This window comes from Vulpes vulpes, chromosome 1 (genome assembly GCF_048418805.1).
Source record: "Vulpes vulpes isolate BD-2025 chromosome 1, VulVul3, whole genome shotgun sequence".
In the NCBI taxonomy this organism is placed as follows: Eukaryota; Metazoa; Chordata; class Mammalia; order Carnivora; family Canidae; genus Vulpes; species Vulpes vulpes.
This window is the reverse complement of record NC_132780.1, coordinates 2,270,815-2,285,662: the sequence shown is the minus strand read 5'-3', so window position 1 is coordinate 2,285,662 and position 14,848 is coordinate 2,270,815. Positions and strand designations below refer to the sequence as shown.

At 58.8% G+C, this 14,848-nt stretch overlaps 1 protein-coding gene across 4 annotated transcripts in view; it reads left to right on the top strand.

Annotated features, from left to right (window-relative positions):
• TSHZ3 (teashirt zinc finger homeobox 3) overlaps positions 1-14,848 on the top strand; it is an 86,585-nt gene that overhangs the window by 51,264 nt on the left and 20,473 nt on the right. The gene's annotated exons all lie outside the window — the stretch shown is intronic.

Sequence of the window (14,848 nt, the reverse complement as noted above, 5' to 3'; positions counted from 1 at the left end):
TTTATATATGTTAAAATTTCTGAGCAGCCCTGGTGGCTCAGCGGTTTAGTGCCCACCTTCAGCCCAGGGCGTGACCCCAGGGTCCTGGGATCGAGTCCCACATCGGGCTCCCTGCGTGGAGCCTGCTTCTCCCTCTGCCTGTCTCTCTGCCTCTCTCTCTCTCTATCTCTTGTGAATAAATAAAATCTTTTTAAAAAAATTTTTTTAAAAAATCAAAACAAAATTTCACAGTACGTTCAGGAGCGTGCACTTGTGAACATTGCAAACCAGGCGTCAGAGCCCTCCTTTGTGCCCCTCCTCGCCGCCCTCCCCAGCAGCGCTGTCCCCTCCTGCACCCCGAGAACAGCGTCCCCACCAGGCGAGACCCTTTCCCGGGGTGCCCACCGCACACCTGTCACACTCCCTACTCACACAGAGAAAACATTTCCCCGTTCCCCATTCCACAGGACGCCTTAGGGATCTTCCCACATCACGCTGTATAGAAATTTCTCATTCTTTCTAAAGTAAACTTTTAACTCCATTAACATAGACAAAGTATACAGGTTGGTGAGTTTTCCCGAGGTGGACACAGCCAGGTAGCCCGGGCCCGGGTCCGAGGCAGGGCGTTTCCGGCACCCGGTGCCTGCACCCACTCCCTCCCTCCCCGTGGGACACCACAGATCCCATTGCGACCCCGCAGATCGGTTTTGCCCAAGTTTGACTTTTGTATAAATGGATCCAGGGCGTGCATGACCTTTTGCGTATGGCGTCTGTCCTTGAATGTTCTGTTTGTGAGGGTCTTCCGGTTGTTGTGGATAATGGTTGGTCCACCCTCACCTCCGTGTACCGTTCTGCTGTGTGGATGGGCCATGCCACGTTGTCCACTCGCCGTTGGTGGACATTTGGGTGGTTTTGAGGGTTTTTTGCGATCCTGTGCCAAAGGATATTATGGTCCGGGTCTGCTGGCGGGCTGCGCGCGCGTTCCCGCGGGGTAGGTCTCGATGAGGAGAGGTGCCGGGTCCCGGAGAGGTGCACCTGTACCCTAGTAGGGCCGCAGCGTTTCGGCGGGGGTGCCCCGCTGTGCACGGTTGCGGCTGCGAGCAGCACCCCTGCTGCTCCAGAGCTGCTCTGGCGTTTCTCTCTTACCTCTTGTAAATTGCTGCATGTTGTTTCATGGTGTAGATGGCCCACTTTTTGGTGGGTTAGACGGTTTTTAGAGGGTTTTTTTTTTTTTTTGCACATATGTGCATATTTCTATAGTATGAATTTCTAGCTGGGTCAAAGAATATACGTGCTTTCAAATGTGATATACGCTGCTGAATTAGCTTCCATAAAATGATTATGTGATGCACTAATCAGCTGGTGAGAGTGTTGTTTTATGTTTCTTTCTTTTCTCTTCTCTTTCCCGCCTCTGTGGGTCTGTCTCTCTCTTTGAAGGATGGTGAGGTATTAGGGGTTCTTTTGTTTTTTTCTATGTTATTTTTATTTGTTTATTTTTTTATTATAAATTTATTTTTTATTGGTGTTCAATTTGCCAACATATAGAATAACACCCAGTGCTCATCCCGCCAAGTGCCCACCTCAGTGCCCGTCACCCAGTCACCCCCACCCCCCACCCACCTCCCCTTCCACCACCCCTAGTTCCTTTCCCGGAGTTAGGAGTCTTTCATGTTCTGTCTCTGTTAGGGGTTCTTGAATCTAGAACAAGAAGCACCTAAGTCAGGTTTCACAAATGTCAGCATAAATTAGCGAAATAGGGTATTTGAAGGGAAACATGTAATGTGATGCCAGCCCAGCCAATAGGCACCGTTTATATGTCGGTTTAGGGAAACCTATTGTAACAAATACGAGTGAAGTTGAAGTCAGTGGGTATTTATATATGTCAGTCAAAATTATAAAACATTTGAAGCTTTGTTTCTTTAAACAAATCTGTTTAGGGAGATGACCTATCTCTCCTGGATATGACCTCTCCATATAAATGTTGGTCATGTGCGTGTTAGTAAAACTTGCTGTGTGCTCAGTGTGTGCTATGTGGGTATTGTCTGAGTGCTGGCTGAGTGTTGGGTGAATTCTGGGTGAGTACTGGATGAATGCTGGTTGAGTGCTGAGTATGTGCAGAATGAGTGCTGAGGGCTGGGTTTATGCAGGGTGAGTGCTGGGTAAGTGCTAGCTGAATGCTAGGTGCTAGCTGAGCACTGCATGAGTGCTGAGTGAGTGCTGGCTGAATGATGGGTTTGTGCAGGGTGAGTACTGTCTGAGTGCTGACTCCTGGCTGAGTGCTGGGTGAATGCTGGTTGAGTGCTGAGCATGTGCAGAGCGAGTGCTATTTCAGTGCTGAGTGCTCAGTGAGTGCTGAGTATTGGGCGAGAACTGCCTGAGTACTGGGTGTGTGTTTTCTGAGTTCTGACTGAATGCTATCTGAATGCTGAGCCAGTGCTATCTTTTTTTAAAAATATGTATATTTTTATTGGAGTTTGATTTGCCAACATATAGTATGACACCCATTATTCATCCCGTCAGAGCCCCCCTCAGTGCCTGTCACCCAGTCACCCTGTCCCTATCTGAGTGCTACGCTAGTATTATTAAGTGCTGGCTGAGTACTGGTTGAGAGTACAGTGAGTGCTTGGTGAGTGCTGAGTGCCAGGTGAGTGCTATCTGAGTGTTAGTGGGGTGCTGGCTGAGTGCTGGCTTAAGGTTGAGTGTATATGCTGGCTGCGTAGTGCCTGAATGTTGGCTGAATGCTGCCTGAGTGTTGGGTGAGTGCTATCTGAATGCTAGGTGATTGCTGGTTGAATGCTAGCAAGTACTGTTTAAGTGCTGACTGAGTGCTAGGTAAGTGCTGGCTGAGAACTATCTGAGTGTTGGTGAGTGCTGGTTGAGTGAGTGCTGAGTGAGTGCTGGCTGAATGATGTCTGGATGCTGGCTGAGTACTGGCTGAGTGCTAGCTGAGTGCTGGCTGAATGCTAGGTGAGTGCTATATGAATGCTTACTGAGTGCTGGCTGAGTTCTAGGTGAGTGCTGTCCAGATGCTGGCTGAGTGCTGAGTGCTAGCTGAGTGCTGGCTGAGCTCTAGGTGAGTGCTGTCCCGGTGTTGGCTGAGTGCTGGCTGAGTGCTAGCTGAGTGCTGGCTGAGCTCTAGGTGAGTGCTATATGAATGCTTACTGAGTGTTGGCTGAGCTCCAGGTGAGTGCTGGCTGGTTCACAGGCAGTGCTGCAGGCCTCACAGGCAGTGCTGCAGGCCTCATAGGCAGTGCTGCAGGCCTCAGGCCTCAGGTAGCCTCAGGGAGGCTGCCATGCCAGTACCTATGCAGGGAGGGAAGGGCTGAGCTTCTCTATGGTCCCTGGGAGCCTTCTCCCAGTTTTCTCTGTGGTCATAAGCTAAGCACCCTTGTTGGAATCTCCTGAGAAATACTGTGGCCTGGACTCTGTGGACTGTGTCTGTTCTGTGAGCTGGGAGGAAGGAGACGTGAAGAGATGTGGGAGAGGTCGGAGGGCCCACGGGGCCACTCTGCCCTGCATCTGAGAGTGTGGAGGGAGCTGGCGGGAACTTCTGCCACTTGGCTGGTGGCAGTTCTTGGGCTAAGCAGCTGTGGACTTGACCGGGGGTTGTAAGAGTGTTGACTCTCTGGGCTGGGTGAAGGGTGCACGGGTGAGGAGTGCCGAGCCCCTGCTCTGTAGTGTACGTGGAGAGAGGTTTATGCCCGTGGTTAGCCACTGTCAAAGCTACGTGGGATAAGTACCAGAAGAGACTCGGTACAAACAATTATGCTAATAGTCATTCCTTGTATTTCTCTAAGAGTTAGAGTTTAGAGATGACTCTTCCACCCGTGGTGTCATCACTGAGGTTAAAGAGCTCGCTTGCAGAGGGACAGGTGAGAAGAGGTTTCCTGGGGAAGGTGGAACCAGCAAGGTCTTGGAGGAGGCTATGAGGAGACAGAGCATGGTGCACAAAGTGAAAGAAACTTCTAGACCACGGAGGTCAAAGGAACATCGTCAGGGAGGGGTGGCTTGTGTGTCCGAGGACAGGTGGGCAGTGGGAGATAAACTTGGAAGGTACAATGGAGCTTGGTTATGTGGGGCTTTGAATCTGAAGGAAGTTTATGGGGGTGTATGGTCCTCTAATGCCCTTGTGATCTATGTTACCAGGGTCATCTTGACCACATAAAAGTAAAACTTGTGACTCTGACTCATTTATTTTGATGACTTCTTACTCTTTAAAACATCTAGAGTGTGTATTTATATCATATATATGTTGGATGAAGGAATGAGGTTTTGGATGGATGGAGGGATGGATGGATAGGTGGATGGATGGATGAGTGGATGAATGGATGGATGGGTGGGTGGGTGGATGGGTGGATGGATGAGTGGATGGGTGGATGGGTGGGTGGGTGGATGGATGAGTGGATGGATGGATGGATGGATGGATGGGTGGGTGGGTGGATGGATGAGTGGATGGGTGGATGGGTGGGTGGGTGGATGGATGAGTGGATGGATGGATGGATAGATAGATGGGTGGGTGGGTGGATGGATGGATAGGTGGATGGATGAGTGGATAGATAGGTGGATGGATGAATGGATGGATAGATATATGGATGAGTGGTTGGATGATGGATGGGAGGATGGATGGATGGATAGATGGATGAGTGGTTGGATGGATGGTGGGTAGATGTATAGATGGATGGATGGATGGGTGGATGAGTGGATGGATGGATGGAAGGATGGATGCGTGGATGGATGGATGGATGCGTGGATGGGTGGATGAGTGGGTAGACGGGTGAGTAGATGGATTGGTGGATAGATCAGTTGCATGAATCAGTTGCCTCCTCTTCCACGTGAGTCTTCGTTCCTGTTTCATGGAAGCCATCCATTTACGTCCTCCCTGGATATAGCTCTTTTGGTGTCATGGAGAACAGCCAGTAAGGCCTAGCAAGAATTTGAGTTGTACGTCCGTAGCACACTTTGAAGAGGCCCCTCGTAAGGACTACCCCAGATTTCCTCAATCTGTTGCCCTCTTCTCAACTGTGGCCCCCCAGGTTTTGAGATCACTGAGTGCACAGATACTCAAGGGCTCTCCTTGGCTTAGTAGCTGCGTCGTTGGAAACCACAGGCTACCCGTGAGGATCGCTCTGTCCAGCCTCCAGGAGATCCAGGCTCTAGAGCTGAGGGCGTGTAGGGCCTGATTCTTCTTAGCCGTTAGCAAAATTGACCATTGCTCACGTGTGCCCTGTGAGAGGTCCGAGCATGTGCCTTGCCCCTAATAATTCACCGAAACCCTGTTTGTTGCTGTCTGAAATTGCACCAAGAAGAGAGGATTTTTGTTTGGGTGAAGTGTGCTTGAAACCGGGGGGCGGGGGGACTCCGGAGGTCCCCACACTGAGTATTTATTTACTTTTTTATTGTCTGAGGTAATTGCTTTGAATCTGACTGTGTCTTCGATATATTTACGTTTCCTTGCAGCAGGGCGGCTGCCCAGACCGTAGCAGAGCGCATCCCCCAGAAGCAGTGAGGGGAGCGTGATCCTGGAGCCGAGGGAGCTCTTGGGGAGCCTCCCGGCTTCCTGGCTTCCTCTTTGACCCCCGTCTCCCACGGGGAGGGCCTTGGGACGGGAAGGGGGGCTGTTCAGAAGGGCCACGGAGATGGCCGAAGGAGGCTCTTTGGTTTGCAAGGAGAATCCACAGAGAGAATCTTCAGAAGTGCCTTCTTGCCCTGGGGCGGGAGCTCCACCTTTGGCTTCTGGAGGCTTCCCTGCCACCTCTGCAGGCATAGGCCTTGGTCTGGGTGCTCCATCTTCGGAAGATGCTGGGGTCTCCAGCAGCTGCGAGGTGTCCCCGGGACTGGCTGTCACTGGCCTCCTAAAGACTCGGCAGCAGCCTGTTGTGGCCTGAACAACCGCCGGCCACTCTGGCTGTGCTGGAGGGTGACGTTGCCGTCTTCACGCCGACTTCATCCGCCAATCGGCTAATGCCATGCTTTTCTTGGCATGAAAGCATCGCAGCTTTATTAGCACAGTGATACCCAACTGAACAAGCGTTCATCTTGCACATTACATCAAATTAACTTGTACAAAATTAATATTCCTGACCTCGCTCGTGGGAAGAACAATCAATCTAGGGGAGGTTGTCATCCCAACGCGGCTAGCCTTCTGGAGAACTCCTGACCACTATAGCTTCAGCCACCATGTCCTTTCGCCGGAGCCTAGCCGTGCCCTCCTGGTTCCTCGGGCCCAGTTTTGGCCGTGTGTGGGGTTATCCTGGCTCCTGCGAAGCCCCAGTGCCCAACGGGGAGGCCCCTGGTTTCTCCTCAGGGCCATCCACGAATGCCATCTCTCCCTGTCCCCAGGGCCTGCGACCTCTGTCACTGCAGATGGCTTGGGTGGGTGGTGCTAGGTGTCCAGGTGGGCGGATGGAGAGACCGCATGTCTCTGCTGGGTCGTGACCTCCCAGGTACCAAGCGGTGCGTACCCCTCCCGAGAACCAATCTGTCCCCGTGGTCTATTCCATACCCCGACAGAGGCCCACAGCCCAGTCTGAGCCCCTTGGTGCTGCCCAGCGCTTCGGCTAAGCTTGCCCGGACTCCCGTCCCTCACTTCCTCCTGCCATCGCCTCCTCTCTGGGCCCAAAAAGCGAGTCCCCCAGCAGTGCTGCTCCTTTGAGCCCCCTCCCCATCAGCAGCCAGCAGGATGGGCTCTGAGTTTCCTTGGGAGCCCTGAGTTTTGGGGTCTGATTGCTGCCTAGAGGCTGAAAGTGGACCCAGGACCCAGGCCTAAGTACCCTGCCTGTCGCCGTCCCCCGCCCTCCAGGCTCCCAGCAGCCCATTTTAACAGGGTTTAACGGTCTCAGAACCTCTGGGGATAACTCTGGGCCCCAGATCAAGTGGCACAGTCGGGGCAGTTGCTGCAGACCTGGCTACCCTCGCGGGAGAGAGACCTGGGCAGGAATAACCCCGAGGGCACAGTGCACGGGCACTCTGTGGGATTCCTTTGTGGAGCGGAAGTGCTCCTGTAAAATGGGGCAGTCCTCCCGGATTTTCTAGGTGTGTTTAGAACAAAGTGAGGTTTTGGTGAGGTTTTCTGGGGCTGTCAAGCTCTGTCCCCATATAGAAGAAGGTGAGTCAGGGCAGAGGCTGCCCTGGAGGGGGCTGGGCGCAGCCTGGGTGTGGGGGAGGCTGGGGGCTGCAGCCTGGGTGCCCGAGGCGGCCCTCCCTGCGGGCGCTGAGTGAGGGCATCTGGTCTAACCCCACCCGCACGGGATCGGGGAGCCTGGGAACCTGGAGGCAGGTGAAAGCGGGCGGAGCTGTGAGCTTGGTGCAGCCCCTGTGTGCTAACCTCCCCGGAAGTCCTGAGGATGCCCAGGCCTGGGGGGAGGGCGTGCGGGGTCAGAGGTACTAGTTCTGGGCCTGTTGATCCGATGTCTCTTCCTTCTCCGCCTCCTTCCCTTGCTCTTTGTTTCTCTCCCTACCTGTCCTCCCTCCCCCCTGGCTTTCTTGCTAATCTGTAGCCCACAAGGTGGCCAGAAGGAGGCGGAGCCGAGCCTGGGCCACGCGGGGAGCTGGTACCCAGCCCCCCAGGGCCCCCTTCCCCCGAAAGGCAGCCTGCAGGCCTGGGGTGTGGGAGACCACCAGCCAGGAAGCCTGCATTTGCGCGAGCGGGAGGCAGCCCGGAGGCCGGACCTGAACCCCAGCCACAGTGCACCCCTGGGTGGGCCCAGCGGGTCCGAGGAGCCCCCCTTCTCTCTGCAGAGCCCTTTCAATGTGGGGAGGTCCTTATGCCTGCCCTCGTATGCAGCCCTGGCTTCTTCACAAGCACCTGGGGGTGGGGGGGCAGGATCCCTCACCGTGCCCGGGAAGGATTGGGGCTCCGGCGCCCGAAGCCAGGCTGGTGGCCCCGGGCACCCCACGTGGCAGGAGCCCGGGCCCAGAGCCTCGCGGTCTGTGACGGGCTCACTGCGCAGCAGGCCCTCTGCCTGGTGTAGGCCAGCACCCTGGCGGACGGTCTCCCGGGGGGCTGCCGCGGAGGGGGGTTCCCAGGTGCTGGGGAGGGGCTCCCAGGTGTCCCCTGTCACTCCCGGGAGTCTGCTTAGTCGTGGGCCCAGGGGTGGGGGGCCGGGGGCTCCCGAGGCGGCCAGGACGCCCCACGTTTGATCCGCGTGCTTCCGTGTCTGAGCATGTCCTGAGTCAGGGAGAGGACTCGGGGCCTCCCTAGGGGGCGGGGGGTGGGGTTCATTACAGCGGAACTTGGACTCGACGTGTGGAACGGGGACGGGGGCGTCGGCTGTGGAGGCAGGTGCACACCGGCCCTGGGGGGGGGCTCAGAGCACTGGTTCCGGAGCCGTGGCCGTCCCCGCCCGCTGTCGGGGTTCAGGCTCGCCGCCTGGGCCTGTCTCCCAGGCACCTCCCAGCCCCGCGTGTGATCCTGTGTCTGGGGGCCCGCGGGGAGCCCTGCGGTTTGCGGAGGCCCGAGGCTCCGGGCTGGTCCTCCTGGGGCTTCCGGGCCTGGCAGGACACTGGGTGTCCTCGCCCCCAACGGCCGCCTCGGCTCCGGGCCAGAAGCCACCTCCACGTGATCTGGTCACCAGGGTCAGCTGAGCCCGGAACGTCTTGGTCATCTCCTCGGCTGGCTACACTGCTCTTAAAAAAAAAAAAAAATTAAAAAAAAAAAAAAACGGGGGCACCTGGGTGGCTCAGTCGGTTGGGCATCTGCCTGCCTTTGACTCAGCTCATGACCCCGGTTCCTGGCGGGTGGGGGGGAGGAGGAGCCCCGCATCGGGCTCCCTGCCCCATGTGGAGTCTGCTCCTCCCTCCCTCCGCTGCTTCCCCTACCTGGGCGCGCTCTCTCCATCTCTCTCTCCGTCTCTCTCTCCATCTGTCTCTCTGTCTCTCTCTATCTCTCGGTCTGTCTCTCTGTCTGTCTGTCTCTCTCAAATAAATCCTTTTTTAAAAACTAAATAGACCCAGTTAAAACAACAACAAGAAACCCTGCATCCTTTGAAAGCCCGAGTGCTGGCGGTGGGGCGAGGGGGGGTGGAGACAGGCCCGAGCCTGCAGCCCCCGGGCCTCTGTCCTCCCCAGGCCGCCCCCCCCAGGCCCTGTGTGCTCCCCGCCGTCCGTCCTGGCCCCTGGAGTCAGGTCTCCTGCCCATCTCTCCTCCGATGGCCATCACCCCCCTTCCCTGCCCATGTTCCACCCCCACGGGGGCCCCTGTCCCTTCCTCTCCCCATGTCCCTGGCTCCTCCGGCTCTGGCTGTCTCTGTCTCTTGGTCTCTCCCCGTATCTCTCTCTGTCTCTGTGTCCCCCAAGCCCCCATCCTAATGGATTCTTCTCTCCTCTCCCCATCGTTCTCCTCCGTCTCTGTATGTTCTGCACAAGCCCTTGGACTTGGACGGGGCCGTCCTCCCCCTGTGCCCACCGCCCTTGCTCCATCCCAGGCCCTGGCTGCTTCGGGGACCCGTGAGGGGATCACATGCAAAACAGGAGGCGCCCCTGTGCTTTGGGGAGGAGAGGGAGCAGGGATCTGAGGAAGCTTTACAGGCAAAGCCCCTTCGAAAACAGAGGGCCCACGCGGAGCCTTCAGTGCAGCCCAGGAACCGTGACAATGCGTAGGGCCAGTGTACCCTGAGGTTCGGTCTGGGAGGCGGGACAGGTGCAGCCAAGCCCCCTCCCTCCCTCCCGCCACCTGCCTGGGCGGCCCGAGAGCTCTGACCCCCGGGTCGCTGCGACTCCTTCACCTCCTCCGCTGGGGGGAGACGTGCGACAAAGGCCATTGCCACCTGCCCAGCAATGGAATCCGTTATGCCGCACCGCGCCGGTTGTAGTTCCATCAAACGTGCTCGTGTCTTTTTTACCTGGTGGTTGAGTTCATGACGATAATAAATATCGATGAGGGAGCCGCTGCGCCCAACCCGATTACAAGGTGGCCTGGCTTTTCACTCCTTGGACGCGTCCACCATCCCCATGGACACGTCCGTCCTCCCCGTGGACACCTGGGGCATCCCCTTGGACACGTCCGCCGTGCCCGTGGACACATCCGTCCTCCCCTTGGACGCGTTCGCTGTGCCCGTGGACACGTTCATCCTCCCCTTGGACACATCCATCCTCCCCATGGACATGTCCATCCTCCCCTCAGACGCATCCGTCCTCCCCGTGGACATATCCATCCTCCCTGTGGACACGTCTGCCATCCCCTTGGACATGTCTGTCCTCCCCGTGGATGTCCGTCCTCCCCTTAAACTTGTCCGTCGTCCCCTTGGACACGCCCTACGTCCCCATGGACACATCCGTCCTCCCCGTGGACACATCCGCCATCCCCTCGGACACACCCACCGTCCCCACAGCCACCTCTCAGGAGGCATGAGCCCAGGGGACCCCTCCTGCAGTCAAGTCCCCTCTGCACCTGCACTGACTCCCGTGGGGTGCAGCCGCGGGCTCGGTGGCCCATCTCACCTGGCGGATCTCCAGCACCTCCAGCGCAGAAGGGGGCTCGTTGAATCACCTGCCTGGCAGGTGGACCGTGTCACGTGCACCGGGTGGGAAGCAGTTCACACGCACGTGCGCACCAGGCACGCCCACTGGTTGCCCTCCCTGCCGCTCGGGGCTGCTGGGCCGTGGGAGCCTGCGGGGAGCCCTGGGAATTTCGAGGGCCTGTTTTGCAGGGACACGTGGCTCTCCCGAGTCCCCTTCCGCTCTGCGTCCGTGAAATTGTCCCGTTCGTTCACCTGCCCAGATACGCTCTTGGCCTTGAGCTTGGCCAGACGGCCTGTCCTGGTGCTGCGTCGCGGGGAGAGGCAGCGGGGTGTCCCCAGGGCGGCCGCGGCACATCTGGAACGGCTCACCTGCTGGAGAGAAACTTCTTTGCTGAGCCCCTTGGGGGGGATGAGCCAGGAGGCCCCGTGTGTTTGAGCCTTTGCAGCTGTGGGTCTGGTATGGACGGGAGCCCCCCGCCCCCCACCCCCTCAACCGGGTCCAGCTGCCTCCCCACACGAGCCCGCCCGAGTCTCAGGTCTGTTTGTGGGGGGACAAGAGCCCCGAGGATGACGCCCTCCCGGAGAGCGGCGTTTGGGTGTGTGCACCGCCTCTGCAGGGCTTCCTCCCCTCTTCCCAGGGGTGCGGGCTGTCGTCCTGTCTGGCCCAGGGACGTGTCCCCGGGCCGAGGACTTGTGCTCAGAGGGAGCCGGTCCGGGACGGATTTGGGATCAGACCCCAGCACGTTGCCTTGCTCTGGGCCTGGCGGGGGTCTGGGTCTGGGTCCACGCAGATGCTCAGGTCACTCATCCGTCCGTCCGTTGGCTGCACAGATGCATGTTGGGGGGTTGCATGTGGCGGCCGCAGGCTTGCCTTAGGCGCTGGGGGTACGGGCGCTGGCCACACAAAGCCATCCCCGTCCTGAAACGTCTGGCTCCAAGCAGGCGATTCCAGTGCTGGGCCTTGTCCCTAGAAGGGAGAGGGCACCCAGGGCACCCAGGGCACTAGGGGTGCCGAGCCCCCGGGCATCGCCCCTCAGGGTGTGAGTGTTGGGTGGCTTCTTTGCGGGGGGCACATGGGACAGGGCTGGGGCGGGGGACTCCCTGATGTGGGGGGCGGTGGCTGCGCTGGGACCAGGAGCAGGGGCGCGTGCTGCCAAGAGGGACCTCCAACTCCTCGGCTTCCACAGGAAACGGGGCCTCTGAGGCTCACCTGGTCCCTGCAGGGCCGTGACGACGTAGAACAGAGGCCCTGCCTTGGAGGGTCCAGAGGGGGACGTACCCCAGGTTAGGGGCAGCGAGGGGCTCACCCAGCCGGTCGCCAGGTGCCCCGAGGCTGTGCTGAGTTGCGGTCTGCCCAGGCCCCAGGGAGGGGAGGTCCGCCGCTCACCCAGCCCCCCGACGTCCCGCTGTGCCCTGTGACTGACTGCAGCCCCCGTCCCCCCCAGCCTGACCCGCTGTCCGGGACCTCGTCCCTCTAGCCCAACAGGGGATCCTGCTCCTTGGTCCAGGGAGGCAAAGGACTAACAGGTGCCTCGGCGGAGTGTTCACGAGGAGCCCGTGCTCGGGGGAGGGAGCGTGTGTGCCTCAGTTTACCCCTTTCTCAGGAAAGCCGTAAAGTGGGGAACGAGACAGAGGGTGACCCGATTGGTCCAGTGCCCCGTGTCGCACAGAGCGGGGCCCAGGCCTAGAGGAAGGACGTGCCCCCTGCTCGGCATCTGGGGGGGGGGCGGCCCATGGGCGTCCCTTCCCTCCGCCCCGTGTGCCGCATCCAGGGCTCCTCCCCACCTCCCTCCCCTTGGTTCAGGGTTGAGTGACAAGGGTGGCCTGATGCCCTGGCCCGATGCCCACCTATGGTGGGAGGGAGCACCTTTGACCGCGGAGGGGGCGCCGACAGGACGACAGGCAGACGCGCGAGGCTCCGCCTAGGGGGACAGTCCTCACCGTGGGGCCTGGAAAGGACTCCGTGGTCCGAGTGGACGGCGAGGTCCCTGTCCCCGCGGTGTGCGGCAAGGCCAGGGGTGGCTGCAGGGGTGTGTGTGAGGGGAAACGCCACGTCTCCTCCCCGGGACCCGGCGCCTCTCGGCTCCGAATGATCACTCTCCTCGGAGCAGGTTCTGTTCCCACCAGGGGGTTGGCCCTACTTTCCTTTCAATATTAATTTCCTCTTCAGTCACCGGACTGGCGGCGTTCCGAGGGGATGGGGGGATTTGCAAAGCGTGTTGGAGGGCGTCGGGGGCCCCGCGCACACGGGCGGGAGCCGGTCGTATGGGTGAGGTGCCGCCCTGCGCCGAGCCTCCCGGGGTGCCCTGCGCTCCTGGGCAGCAGGTGGACGGCACGGCCACCGGATGTCCCCACCCTGGCGGGTGGCCTGCACGCCGCAGCGGGCTCTTGCATGTGTGCCGCTGGCCCAGCTGCCTCTGGCTGCCCGGCGTCCCCCCAGAGCTGCTTCTGCTGGGCCATCTCTGGGGATCGCTGCCTGTTGCAGACTTGATTCCGTGGGAGCCGTAGTGGGAGCAAAGCGCCCAGAGCGTGGGTCCGTGCTGCAGGCTCTGGGTCTGCCCCGTCCACGGGGCCAGGCCTTTCCTCCTTGTCAGCTGTAGGGACGGAGGCGGGGGGCTTTCCTCCTCCCTTCTATGAATGGAGGCCCTCGGGCGGAAGCATTATGCACCTGGGCACCGGGGCGTCTGTGCGGGCGGCGGCCTGCGTCTGTGCCCCGCGCACCCAGCTCCAGCTCCCCTCCGAGGGGAATGCACACCCGCCCCGGACGCTCTGACCTGCTCGTGCTGTGTGTCCCCGGCTCCGGCGACCGGCCGACCAGGTGTGCCCAGGCCCGAGAGGGTTCTCATAATGCAGGACTTCCTTTTTTAAATAGTTTTCAAAGATTTTGTTTATTTATTTGAGAGAAAGACAGGGAGAGAGAGAGAAAGCGAGCACGACTGGGGGGTGGAGAGGGGGAGAAGGAGAAGGAGAAGCAGGGAGCCCCAGGCGGGACTCGATCCCAGGACCTCAGGATCGTACCTGATCCGAAGGCAGGCATTTGACCAACTGAGCACCCCCAACCCCGCCGCCTCCGGCACCCTTAGGGATGCAAGACTTTCATGCTCAAACCAGGACACTTCCAGGCAAACCGTGACTCTTGGTCAGTCTACACCCCTGGCTGCCCTCCCTCCAGCCCTGCCGGCCCTGCTGGGATTTGGGAACCACATTCCAGGATGCGCCACAGGCCGAGGAAGGCTGAGGTCGGGCGAGACGGAGATCCTCTTTCTTCTCCTCTTACTCCTTTTCCATCCGAGGCAGAGGCATCCGCCTTCCCGTGGCCCAGAGGAGCCTCCCGCGGCCCTCCCGGCGTGTTCGCCTGGCCGGACGGAAAGAGCTTGTTTGCCGTCTCCATGTGTCCTTGCAAAGTGCGTGGCCTCAGACGTGAGGTCCACCCCAGGACCTCCTGGGCCGTCCGTCAAGGGTGTTCCGTGGCTCGGACACCAGGCCCTCGCTGGGCTGCTGGCGGCCCATACGCGTGCGTGTGGCCGGAGCACCGTGCCGTGCTCGCTCCGCTGACCTCAGTGTTGGGGTGTCCCTGTTGTCTCCACCTAGAATTCTTGGTGCTCAAAGTGGGGATTTAGGAGTGAAATGCAACCACACTTGACCGGACTGGAAGAGCAAGGGGTGGAGATACCTTGTGTGTCTTTCAGGACGTCTTCTTTTCCTTGAGTCATTTCACTGCTTCTTAGTGTGTGTGTGTGTGTCCTGATGTCAAATTGACGGGAGGCAAAACTTTAAAATTCTGGAAGTACATTCCACAAACGAAGCTCCCTCTTCCTTCCTGAGGGTTTGGGGTATTGCTTTGTTCGGGTCCACGAAGCGTTAGCACTGCAGCACCCTGGGCCGCGCAACGCACCGCACCCCCCGGCCTCCTGACGCAGGCGTGTTGAGGAGCTGGCTGGAAGCCGTCCCCTCTCCCCGTCCGTCTGCCTTAACGTTGCTGCTCACCACAAGGCCTTGGGCCAGGCCGGGTTGTTGACGAGACCAGCCCAACCGGGCATAGTCTGGTGAGGAACACCCTGAGTCCCTGGGTGCAAAGAAATGAAAATAATAATAATAATAAAAAAATAATAATAATAACAAAAGCTGTTCCCTTCACACGAGCGTGGTCCTGGGTTTGCGTCTCCGGATGTGCCTGTCCTAGAACCCACGGCGCCCGGCCCTGCCCTCCACCCCCCGCCCCCCCCAGGACGGGCACTCTGGATTTATATTCCCAGTTACATTGCTTTCCAGAAAGACAAGATCCCTGTTGGATGCCCACGAAGCTTATGCTGAGTAAATATTGACAAAGTAGTCTAAAGAGCAAACACTTTGACATTTGTAAGGTCCACTGGAAGGTCTTGTATATATTTATACAGCAGGAATGAGCGCCG